The sequence below is a fragment of the Plecotus auritus genome (genome assembly GCF_963455305.1).
Source record: "Plecotus auritus genome assembly, chromosome: 3".
Taxonomy (NCBI): Eukaryota; Metazoa; Chordata; class Mammalia; order Chiroptera; family Vespertilionidae; genus Plecotus; species Plecotus auritus.
In genome coordinates, this window is record NC_137772.1 from 173,752,903 (window position 1) to 173,765,519 (window position 12,617).

The 12,617-nt window shown below is 52.1% G+C and overlaps 1 protein-coding gene across 1 annotated transcript in view; it reads right to left on the reverse strand.

Annotated features, from left to right (window-relative positions):
• Window positions 1-6,547: 6,547 nt before the first annotated feature.
• The window catches only part of ZNF740 (zinc finger protein 740), a 53,015-nt gene continuing 46,945 nt past the window's right edge, over window positions 6,548-12,617 (reverse strand). Inside the window, exon 7 of the mRNA XM_080659881.1 lies at window positions 6,548-6,623. The gene's annotated coding sequence lies outside the window, so the exon portion shown is untranslated. The remainder of the gene's footprint in view (window positions 6,624-12,617) is intronic.

Below are 12,617 nucleotides of genomic sequence, written 5' to 3' on the forward strand. Positions count from 1 at the left end.
TGTGCCCTTGACCAGAATCGAACCTGGGACCCTTCAGTTCGCAGGCCGATGCTCTATCCACTGAGCCAAACCGGCTAGGGCAAGGGAGAAATATTAATTGGTTGCCTCCTGTATGCACCCCATGTTGCCATGACCAGGAATTGAACAGGCGACCTCTTGCATGTATTTACTGGAAAACATGTACAAAAATATTTTTAGCAGTATTATGATAGCCCAAACTGAAAACAACTCAAACATCCACCAACAATAGAGTAAAAAAATAAATTGTGCTACTATGGAAAACAGTATGGAGGTTCCTCTAAAAATTAAAAATAGAACCACCATATGACCCAGCCATCCCACTTCTAGGTATTTATCCAAAGAAATCCAAAACATTAATTTGGAAAGATATATGCACTCCTATTTTCATAACTATAGCCAAGATATGGAAGAAACCTATGTGTCCATTGATAAATGATTGGATAAAAAAATTTGGTACATATATACAATGGAATATTACTCAGTCTTAAAAAAGAATGAAAATTTACCATTTGTGACAACATGGATGGACTCAGAGGGTATTATGCTAAGTGAAATAATCAGACAGAGAAAGATAAATACCATATTATTTTATTTATATGTGGAATGTAAAAAACAAAACAAACAAACAAAACGGAAACAAACTTATAGATACAGAGAACAAACTGAGGGTTGCCAGATGGGAGCAGGGTTGGGAGACTGGATGAAATGAAGGGATTAAGAAGTACAATTTGGGCCGAAACCGGTTTGGCTCAGTGGATAGAGCGTCGGCCTGCGGACTGAAAGGTCCCGGGTTCGATTCCGGTCAAGGGCATGTACCTTGGTTGTGGGCACATCCCCAGTGGGAGGTGTGCAGGAGGCAGCTGATCAATGTTTCTCTCTCATCGATGTTTCTAGCTCTCTATCTCTCTCCCTTCCTCTCTGTGAAATATCAATAAAAAATATATATATATTTTAAAAAGTACAATTTGGTAGTTACAAAATAGTCATGGGGATGTAAAGTACAGCATAGGAAATATAGTCAACTAGAGGCCCGGTGCACGAAATTCGTGCATGGGGGTGTGTGTCCCTCAGCCCAGCCTGCACCCTCTCCAATCTGGGACCCCTCGAGGGATGTCTCACTGCCCGTTTAGGCCTGATCCCAGTAGGGCAGTCAGACATCCCTCTCACAATCCAGGACTGCTGGCTCCTAACTGCTCGCCTGCCTGCCTTCCTGATTGCCCCAACCACTTCTGCCTGCCAGCCTGATCACCCTCTAATCACTCCCCTGCCAACCTGATTGAGGCCTAACTGCTCCCCTGCCAGCCTGATTGTCCCTAACTGCCCTCCCCTGCAGGCCTGGTCACCCCTAACCACCCCCCCCCCTGCAGGCCTGGTTACCCCTAACTGCCCTCCCCTGCAGGCCTGGTTCCCTTTAACTGCTCTCCTCTGCAGGCCTGGGTCCCCCACAACTGCCCTTCCCTGCAGGCCCAGTACCCCCAACTTAACTCCTCTGCAGGCTTGATTGCCCCCAACTGCCGTCCTTTGCAGGCCTGGTCCCTCCCAACTGCCCTCCCCTGCTGGCCTGATTGCCCACAACTGCCATCCCTTGCAGACCTGGTCCCTCCCAACTGCCCTCCCCTGCTGGCCATCTTGTGGCAGCCATCTTGTGTCCACATGGGGGAAGCCATCTTTGACCACATGGGGTAGCCATCTTGTGTGTTGGAGTGATGATCAATCTGCATATACTCTTTTATTAGATAGGATAGAGGCCTGGTGCACGGGTGGGGGCCAGCTGATTTGCCCTGAAGGATGTCCCGGATCAGGGTAGGGGTTCCCTTGTCCTGGGCAAGGGGCCTGTGGCTAACCAAGCAGAGGCCCTGGTATCTGGGATTTACTTATCTTCTATAATTGAAACTTTGTAGCCTTGAGTGGAGCCAAGCCTCCTGCTTGCTCCATGGCCGCAGCCATTTTTGTTGGGATTTATTTACCTTCTATAATTGAAACTCTGTAGCCTTGAGTGGAGACCAAGGCAGGCCAGGGCTTCGGGAGCTTGGCTTCCTCCATCACTGGGAGCAACTCAAGCCTCCTGCTCTCTCCAGCTCCATGGCTGCCGCCATTTTTGTTGGGATTTATTTATCTTCTATAATTGAAACTTTGTAGCCTTGAGTGGAGGCCTGGGCCAGCCAGGGTGTGCGGAAAGCTCAGCTTCCTCCATTGCCGGGGAAACCCAAGCCTCCTGCTGGCTCTGTGGCTGCAGCCATCTTGGTTGGGTTAATTTGCATACGCACTCCTGATTGGCTGGTGGGTATGGCTTGTGGGTGTAGCAGAGTGGTGGTTAATTTGCATATTACTCTTTTATTAGATAGGATAATATTGTGATAACTATGTATGGGGCTAGGTGGTACTAGACTTATCAGGGGGATTGCTTCCTAAGATATATAAATGCCTAATCACTGTGTAACATATTAAATTAGTATATTAAATATCAATTATAATAAAAAATTTAAAAATAATAAGTAGATTGTGATATTCACACAACTGAATATTACCCAATGATGAAAAAGATAGTTATATGCAACAACTTGGGTATATCTCACAAATAAAATAAAGACAAAAAAGTAATATAATATCATTCCATTTATATAAACCTCAAAAATAGGCAAAGTGCTTTGTTGTTTACAGATGCACACATAGGTGCTAAAACTATAAAGAAAAACAAGGAAATAAGGATCTCAAAAGTCAAGATGGTGGCTACTTCTTAGGGTACGGAAAGAATTATGGAAGGGACACCTGAGGTGTAGGAAATACTTTCTTGGGTAGCAGTTGAATAGGTATTTATTTTATTCCAATTTATTTTGTACACTGTTCATAATATATTTATATACTCTTTCAGAAAGAGAAAATAAAAGTACCTCTTCTTTTTCTGCTGCACGCCATCTCATTCAAATCATTATGTTGAAGTTAGATATTCCTAGTCCATACACCTATCTTTCCCATCCAACCTTAAGGACAGCAACCTTTCCAATATTTTCTTTAAAAAAAAATATTTTTATTGATTTCAGAGAGGAAGAGATAGAAACATAATGATGGGAGAGAACCAACTGCTTCCTGCACAGCCCACACCGGGGATCGAGCCTGCTACCCAGGCATGTGCCCTGCCTGGGAATCGAACCGTGACCTCCTGGTTCATGGGTGAACACTTAACCACCTAGCCACACTGCTCAGACACCTTTCCTATATTTCTGGCACCTCTCATTGCCTGGTATGCAGCAGATGCTCCATAACTATTTGCTGAATGGGACTGAATTGAATTTCCCCAAGTCTCTCATCCCACGTAGAGGTGAGGAGCTGCAGAAGAGGAGGAAGACTTCCCGCCCTGGTGTGGCTCAGTGGTTGAGCACCAACCTATGAACCAGGAAGTCACGGTTTGATTCCCAGTCAGGGCACATGCCCGTGCTCTGGGCTCGATTCCCAGTAGGGGGTGTGCAGGAGGCAGCTGATCAGTGATTCTCTCTCATCATTGATGTTTCTATCTCTCTCTCCTCTCTCTGAAATAAATAAAAACATATTTTTAAAAAAAGAGAAGGGCCGAAACCGGTTTGGCTCAGTGGATAGAGCGTCGGCCTGCGGACTGGGGGGTCCCGGGTTCGATTCCGGTCGGGGGCATGTACCTTGGTTGCGGGCGCATCCCCAGTGGGGGGTGTGCAGGAGGCAGCTGGTCGATGTTTCTCTCTCATCGATGTTTCTGGCTCTCTATCCCTCTCCTTTCCTCTCTGTGAAAGATCAATAAAATATATTAAAAAAAAAAAAAAAAAAAAAAAGAGAGAAGGAAGCTTGCTGTGGTAAAGAGGATCCCTAAGACCTGGGTTCTCATCATAGCTCTGCCACTTCCTAGTTGTGTGATATTGGGTAAGTTATTTAATCTCTCTGGTTCTCAGCTCCCTCTTCTGTGAAATGAATATGATGTGAAATGGTTATGATAACTGCTAACTCTCTGGACTTCGGCATGGATTAAGTGAGTAATGTATATGCCTAGCACAATGTCTGGAACATTTAGGTGCTCAACAAAGGATAGCTTCCCAACAACCCTCCCACCAGCATCTTTTCTTCAAAGGAGTCCACTAGAAAGGGGCAGCCAAATGTCAAAGATGGTACCAGAGTGTGGCCCACATCCTTGGGCCCCTTGAGGTTAAAGTGGAGATGTAGTCTGGTCAGAGCTAGCAGATAGAGAGAGCTGATTGAAGCTGAACAGATCCCAGGCCGTTGGTGGGAGCTGGCAAAATTAGTGAGACAGGGTTTGGGATTTTCCATCTAGGGGAAGTCCCAGGTGTGGGTGAAGGGGTGCCAAATTGGCCTCACCCAACACACTGGCCCCAGGGGATGTGGGCACAAGGAGGAAAGTGGGTCAGAGCAAGGCTAGAACTTAACTCCATTGGTTTCATGACCTCTTTACCAGTTATGGAGGAGGCACAGCCATAGAGAAACCTGCTCCCTCCTCATTTTCTTCAGAAAGGAAGTACATTGGAACCTTGGGGTCTGAGCATGAGGAACTGGAAGCACCCCAGTGGAAAGAGGAGAGGTAACCCTCTAACCCCCAGATGGAGGTTCTGTACAAAACAGACTCTTCAACCCACCCACATGGTTACTGGCAGACACCTGGAGCACTCACCTCACATGCACTTCAGGCAACTGTGGAGGCAGACATGCTCCTCCTTCCAGGGGTAAGACAGGTCAGGGCTGGATGGAGAGGCGGGAGGGTGCATGGGCAAACAGCTCAGATGAGCTTCGGTGAGACTCCAACTGGGCAAACACAGGCATTCTCACCCTGAGGGCTTTGCCAACAACTCGGGGTCTTGTTTTCTGTGTATAATCTTAGGTCTAAGCCTATGGATTCCTCTTCCCTATCTGAGCCTCTGTTTCCCTTTCTGGAAGAGGAGATGAAAGAATGGGTGGAATCATTCCAGGGCAGGGTGTTCCAGGGTCCTGCTTTGGCCATTAAGAGGTGCTTTGGCCATCCCTCATTTGTAGCATATCCAAAGCGAGGTGGGCAGCAGGAATGGAGGGTCCCTCTTCTTTCTGGGGGAGCAGGATGGCTGGGAGCCAGGATTCCAATTCCAGGGCCTTTGTACATACTCTTCTGCTGCCCTCTCTTCTCTTCACTCTACTCCTCACTCTTTCCTAGAAACCTTTCCTGATTTCCGTGGCTGGGGGAAAACCCTGCTCCTATCCATTCTCATGTACCTTATACCGCTCCACACTGGTTATCACTTGTAATTTTGCAAATTGTTTGGTTAATGTCTGATTTCTCCCCCAGACTAGGGGTTTGCAAGGGCCTAGTACAGTGCTTGTCATACAGTAGATGCTTAATAAAGATTTGTTGAATTCATAAAAAGTGCGAGTTTAGGGAAGAAATTTCTAGAATTGTTTAGGCTAGTTTTAAAATTTTGTGTTTAAAAAATCAAGGCCTTATTCTATGTGGGATCTGGGCAGCACTGAGGCTGGTAAGGGCCGTCCACACACAAACTCATTCACCAGGACAGCCAAGAAACTGGCAAGCAGAATAGGCCTGGTACAAGGGGTGAAACTGAGCAAGTACAGGGGTAACATCACAAGTATAGAAATATTGATGATGATGAGAGAGAATCAACTGCCTCCTGCACAGCCCACACCCAGGATCAAACCTGCAACCCAGGCATGTGCCCTGACCTGGAATTGAACCGTGACCTCCTGGTTCATATGTCAACGCTCAACCACCTAGCCACACTGGCCAGACAGTGGCACAGTGCAGGCCTAGGGGAGGAGGTGGGAGAGGAGGGAAGGAAGGGAAAGTAGAAGACGTGTTGTACAAAACATGTTTGCAACACACTCTCCCCAAGTGCCCTGGTCTCCAAGCCCCAGTGGCACTTCCATGACTTAATGATGTCCTTGGGGGTTGTAACAGAGCTCCCCCAACCTCCCGCAGACATCTACTAGCCACCTCTGAGCATGGCATAGGACATCCTCCCAGCACCATACTGGGCATGGGAAAATGATGTGTTCAGTGTCCTGTTGCTGCTAAAGAGGGGGTGAGGGTGAAATTTTGGGGTGGGGCAATAATAGCAAAGGCAGGGCAGGTGGGACAGAAGTCTGGATCCTTTCCTTCTTACCATCTCTCCTTCTGTTTTTTGGGATGAGGGGCAAAGGAATCCTGGTTCTAGGGCCCTCAAGATACCATTTTTTTAAATTGCCATGGTGACCAAGTAGAGCCACCACAAACAGAACAAAGCCTAGAAATAGGGATGACCCAAGAGAAAGAGAAATAAGGGGAGCTCTCTTCCCCAGTTTCCAGAGTGGGCTGCCCTCTTCCCACTCCTCCTCCTGGAATCTCTGGATAGAAGACTGGCTCCATTGCAAGATAGAAGAATCTGCACCCATCACAATGCCCTTCTTCCTTGTTCCCAAATCCTGTCTAGAGTTTTTGGTTTGACTTCCAAACCCCTACAGCCACCAAACGGATCGCAGTCTCTGGGTCCTGGGGAGGAACAGGGCGGAGTTGTGGCAATCCCAAGGGGCGGGGTCATCATAGGGCGGGTCTTCTTGGGCATCGCCCCCTGGCTGTGGTCCTTGGCTGGGGACCCAGGAGGCTGTCAGAAGGGTGGAGTCACAGTTACCAAGATGGACAAACACTCACCAGAGACAAGGACTGGGGCAGACTGACAAACCAGGGCAAAGAGGAGAGTAAAGACATGGAATTCCAGACCTACTCTCTCTGTCCAGGCTACTCCAAGTATTCAGTGCCCGTTCTAGCTTCCCTGTCCCATCTGCACAACCTCAGAGCTGTTGGCCCTCTAAGAAGCAGAAGTGGAGGAGTTGAGAGAGGGGAGACCCAGCAGGGAGAGCGTCACGGGGTGGCGCCTGGTTCTGTGTCAGGATGCCAAGCCAGGGGCCCAGGAGGGAGTGGTGCCCTTGCCCAGTTCATGAGGACAGGAGACTCATTCACTGTAAACCAAGTACAGATGTGCCGGGAGGGGGCGGGGGAATCAGGGCCACATTCACAAACCACAGCTGGGACTGCCCTCTTTCCCCCAGCCGCCACCCCCTGGGCTGGAGGGGTTAACTCTGCAGCCTCCTGGCAAGATCCCAGAGGGCCGGGCTGCACTGGTGGGACACCATCCCACCCCAGCCAGGATGCCTAGGTCCCTGACACCCACCCCTCCCACACTGCTAGGAGCTTCTCCCAGGGTAACCAAGCACAGTCAACAGCAGCCAGGCCACCTGGGGACGGGATCCTGGAGTACCTATTCCCAGCCCTTCCCACCTCTGGAGTGAAAGGGAGGGCCTTGTCTGCACCCCCATCGACGTATTCTGTTCTCCAGAGATAACCAGGATGCACCTTCTTGTCCTCTCTTTTTCATCTGCTCCGGGCTACAAAAGTGGCCTCTCTCGGGAGGGAGGAAAGCTGGCCCCGAGGGTGGCAGCGAGGACAGAGCAGAGTAATTCCGGTACGGAAAGTGTGACGTGACCAAGAGCCCATGTCCCCAGCGGTGGCCACTCCAGGGTTGTTGTTGGAAAGGTCCTTTGGGTGCGTCTCTCCCGACTGGCCCAGCCCCTGCTACTGTTCTTCTACACTTTCTCACTCTCACCCTTAACCTTTGTGGGAGTGCTTGGGGTTCACGCACAGAGATTGGACTTCAGGTCCCTTCTTTTCTCTTGCTCTGTCTGTCCTCAGTAGAATGGAAACGGATCCTCTGGGCTCCCTCTCACTCTAGAGTCTGTGGTGGTCATGATGAAGTCAGAGAATGTCTCCATCAGACACTGACACTGACGCTGGATGAGCCCGCGCGCGCGCGAACACACACACACACACACACACACACACACACACACACACACACACACACACACACAGAATCAACCACGTTCGTGGCGCATCTACCAGGCAGGCAGGCGCTGGTTAAGGCAGACACACACGCCCTCTGCTTTGGCTTTCTCCCTCACACCCAGCCCCAGGCTCCTCCCACTCCCAGCACAGTTCCTCCTGCCTTCCTCCCCAGCCTCTCCCACTCCAGATCCAAGCCTAAAGGTGGGGATTGGCAGCCCCAACTCCCGGAGCTAACTCCCCGAGAAAGCAGGACTAGAGGGAGGAGGTCTTTGAGTCCAGGACTCAGCACTGTGCCCCTTCCCACTAATTAAATCTGTTTGCTCCTGGATCCAAAGGACCACTGGGGTAGGAGGGGAAGTAGAGGGTACTTTGGCCTGCAGGAGAAGGCTAAGCAAAGGGCAGAGACTGGCATCTGCTCTGGAATACTCCTGCCCCATCACTCCACCCCTGGGCGCGCGGGGATACAGTTCCCATTGCCTACCCTGGGGAAGTACCAGAGACTGAATCGCAGCCTGGCCAGAAAACTCAACCAGTCCCCCCAGATGGCAGGCAGGGGGAAAGTGCCAGAGAGAAAGGGTGGCATCATGGGCCCAGGACACTGATCTCTTCTGCCAGCCTTGCCCGGCCTCCTGGGGATGGCCCTGGAAGTTCAGCAAATGGGAGGGGCAGAGACCCAGGCGTCCGGGCCGCCTCGCCCAGCCCCCCTCCCACCCCCCTCCGCCCCCCAGCCCCAGGGCACCGAGGAGGGAGTTGGGCAGAGGCAGGCAGCAGGGGAGGGAGGAGCGAGGGCGGGAGGGGGAGGAGGGAGCAAGGCTGGGAGGGAGGTGGGGGGGTGGGGAGGGAGAAAAAGAAAGAAAATATTTTCCGTGTCCCCGCCTGCAGAGTCAGTGTGCGGTTTGGGAGAAAATGTGTCGGATATTTTGGGGCGGTCACGTGGGCGGGCGGGCTCCGAGAGGCCCCGGGACAGTCCCAGCCTAGAGCCGGTGCCCCCCCAACCCCAAATGCCCCCCGTTAGTGTGAGCCTCTGACGCTGCGACGCTCCAAACCCGCGACCGCCCGACGCCGGGACCTCGGGGCTCCGCGGCCTCCCTTCCTCCTCCCTTCCCTTCCAGGTGAGTCAGTCCGGGGAACAGGCTCGCCCGCCCAGGACGCCTGGCTCCTCCAGTGAGGTGGGCTGGGGGCGGGGGCGCCGAGAAGCGATGCGGGCTCCGTCCCTTCCAGGGCTGGTCAGGCTGTCAGAAGGGCTTGAGGGGGACGTCCTGCCCCGACCTGGGGGTCAGCCCTGATGTGGGAAGGGAATGGGTAAGATTTGAGACAAGCTGGGGCTGGGCTGGGCTGGGCTTTATCGCCCCTTCACCTCGGTGAGTAGCTGGGGGAGCCTTTGGGGAAGTCTTCAGCCGGGGCTTCTAGCCTACTTTTGTGCTTGGAGTGGGAGGGAAGTCAGAGTTCAAGACCACTGCCTGCCCTCCCTAAGGCTTCCCTAGGGAGTCTGAGGGGTGGATTTTGGGTCCAAGCTGCTCCTTCCCCAGTGGAATGGCACAGCTTGGACATCAGCAGGGCAAGGGAAGGGTGGGTCCCCACCAGAATGGTCCTGGCACTCCGGGCCCAGGAGTTTGGAGACTACGAGTGGATGGGGTCTGTGAAGCTTCCTTGAATCAAAATTCAGGGTTGCCTTTCTCATATCCCCAGCCAGAAGTGTGAGTCTTGGCTCCCTCCAGCTAAGGTGAGGGGCTTCTTGGGTATCCTCTTGAGGGGAGCCCAAATGGAACAAAGGAAGCACAGGAAGACTGGGTCGGGGACGGGAGTCCTAGTGGGAGCCCCATTGACGCTGCCTCTCTGTCTTTAGCAGTTACAGCCCAGTCCTCTCCACCTGACCCAGTATGTAAGAGGAAATTTCTGCAGGTGGCCAGAGGGTAAGAATGTGTGCATGGCTGTATGTGTGTGGAGAAACAGGGGAACAGGGGAGCCTGAAGAGAGGTCTATAGGACAAGAAGCTGAGATGACTGTGTCCCTTCAGGGCCCATGTCCAGGCAGTTGCAACCACAGTCCTCAAGTCTGAGGCTCCAGCCTTCACTGTCACTGCTCAGATGCTGAGTTGGGGTTGAGGACCACAGTCAGTGTCCCAATCCTTAAGGCAAGAAGAGGGAGGACAGGGGAGGGGGCAGAGGGTGGTGTGCTTGGAGCTTGGGTACCCCAATTAGGCGCGTGCGCACACACACAGACACACACACACACACACACACACACACAGTAGCTTACAGCTTGGTAGGCAGCACAGGGCACACACCCCCACCCGGCACACCCCCACCCCTGGCTCAGAAAGCCACCTAACTGGCACCTCCAGTTACCCCCTCTGCCCCACCCTGTCCATGCCCTCCGTGCCCACACACATTCCACTGGCATTGCCTGCCTGCCTCCTGGGCACTGCCCCTCCCTTGGGCCAGTGGGGTGGAGGGAGGGCACCTGGGGATGAGAGGTGGAGACTCAAGGGTCTGGACTCCCCCAAGGGTGGCACAAAGCCAGGGAAACCCAGCCCACTGCTGCCTCCTGGGGAGCAGGCTGGGGGCCCAGGCTAGAGCAGAGGATGCCTGGGTTCTCCGCCCAGGCTGGGGATGGGGTCATGGAAAAAGGTGGTCGTGTTTATACAGAGGGGAGGGGGGCAGCGGGTGGAGAGCAGCCGACAAGAGCAGCTTTGTTCCAGGCTCTGGAGCCGGTAGGGCAGCAGGGAGACGCTCCCCCCCTCCATCCGGCAGCCCCCTTCATCCATGCCCTCCCCTCAACTCCACCTCAGCTCTAAGAGAAGCAGCTTTGTATAGGCCCCTTTCCCCTAGTCAGCCCCACCTCTGTCTGAGGTGGCACTTGGGGAGGAGAGAAGCATTCTCCCCCTTCCACAGGTCCCCCAAAGAACCAAGCATCTGGGTCCCTAGTTTAGGATTTGCTTTTACTTATTGTACCACCTTCTTCCATTCCTTGGTCCCTTACTCCACCCCAGACTTAAGACCCTCCCCTGTCCTTCCCAGCCATGGCAGATAAACCAAGACTCAGAAATTGGATGAATCATTGTCCCCTTCTTGTCTTCACTCAACCCTCACGTCCCTTCTATGAGGCAAAATGGAGGGAAGGTCAGGTAGAGCCGGGCTGGGCTGTTCTTCACTCCTCATAGCTTCATTCCTCAGTAAGGACCAGGAGTCAGAGGCATCTCTGGATGCCCCGCCCCTTCACACACACACACACACACACACACACACACACACACACAGTCCTCCAGCCCCACCCTCAGGTCTCTGTTTATCATCTATAGGGCAAAGCAAACCGGGAGGCCTGGAGCACAGAGCGTGTCCATGTCCCCAGTCAAAGTCAGTCTGAGTGAAGAGATAGATGCGGGGGGGCTGTACGTGTCCATGTCCCCAGTCAAAGTCAGTCTGAGTGAAGAGATGGGGCGGGGGGGGGGGGTGCTGTAGTAGCTTCTCACCCTTGGCATTAGAGAGGTTAATCCACCTGGAATGTGGCCCAGCCTGTTGAGCTATGGCCCAGGGGCCTCAGGGGCCCCCGGACTCCTGGTTCTACCTGGGCTTAACCAGGGATGAGGATTTCTGGGAATAGGGGAAGGAAGAAGAGAGGGGCCCTGGGGGCTCAAAGCTCAGCCTTGTAGAGCCTGGGAAGATCCTGGGCTGAAGAGACTGAAACTGCTGGGGATATGGGTGGTGCCCAGTGAGGGGCAGGAGCTGCTCCATGCTTTGGAACTGAGTGAAGGGTGGTGATGTTGGGGTCCGAGTTCCTGTAACCTTCATGACAATTTACCCGCAGGAGCTTGAAGGCTAAGGGAGATGAGAGATAGGAAACAAACAAAGAAAGAAAAAAAGAATATAAGAAAGAAAAGAGAGATATTGACCTTAGAAGAAAAGAGATGCAGAAATATTCATCACCTACCTCTGGGTCTGCCTGCCCTGTGGTTTCCGTGTGTTTCACTTTCTCTTGGTCCTTCTCCACCCTTTCCCACCTCAGTCCATTATGGTTCTGGCTGGTAGAGGAGGTACCCAGGCTGGGGAGGCTTTCCTTCCTCAGCACCTAACTCCCTAGAGAGGTGGGTAGTTTGGTTGCTCCTGGGAAAGCCAATCTTTCCCTTGTCAGAGCATCAGATGAGGAACTACCTGCCTGGCCTTAGGATTCCCATTTCCTCTCTCCCTTCTCCCCCTCCTGTGGTCTCAGGTTTAAAATCTCAGGGAAGGGGGCAGGCTACATTTGAGGAGGAGAGGATGCAGGGAGGGCTTTCTTGACGCAGAGGGCTCAGAGAAGAGGGAGAAAAGGAGATGGAGAAGCAAAGTAAGCTGAGAACAAGGAAAGGAGCTCTCTGGCATCATACCTGGTCCACAGTGGGGCTTCTGTCAACATCTGTGGATTTGAAGGAGAGGGTGCAAGAACGGTTAGGGAGTGAAGGATAATTGGAGACAGAGAAAGAATTGGGTGGGGAAACTGGAAGAGGGAGTATTGAGGAAGATAGAGAAGGAAATGCTGATTAAAAGAGAGGTATGAAGGAAAAGAAGTTGCAAAGAGAAATAACATGAGACACATAGAGCATTTAGTATATGCCCTATATTATGCTAAACACTTTGCATATGTTACATTGTTTAACCCTCATAACCTTATGAAATGGGCCCTATTTTTATTCCAAATCGACAAATGAGGAAACTGAGGTATAGAGAGAGTAAAGTAACACATCCAAGGCCCCGCAGCTCAAGCTAGCAAGCCGTGGGGG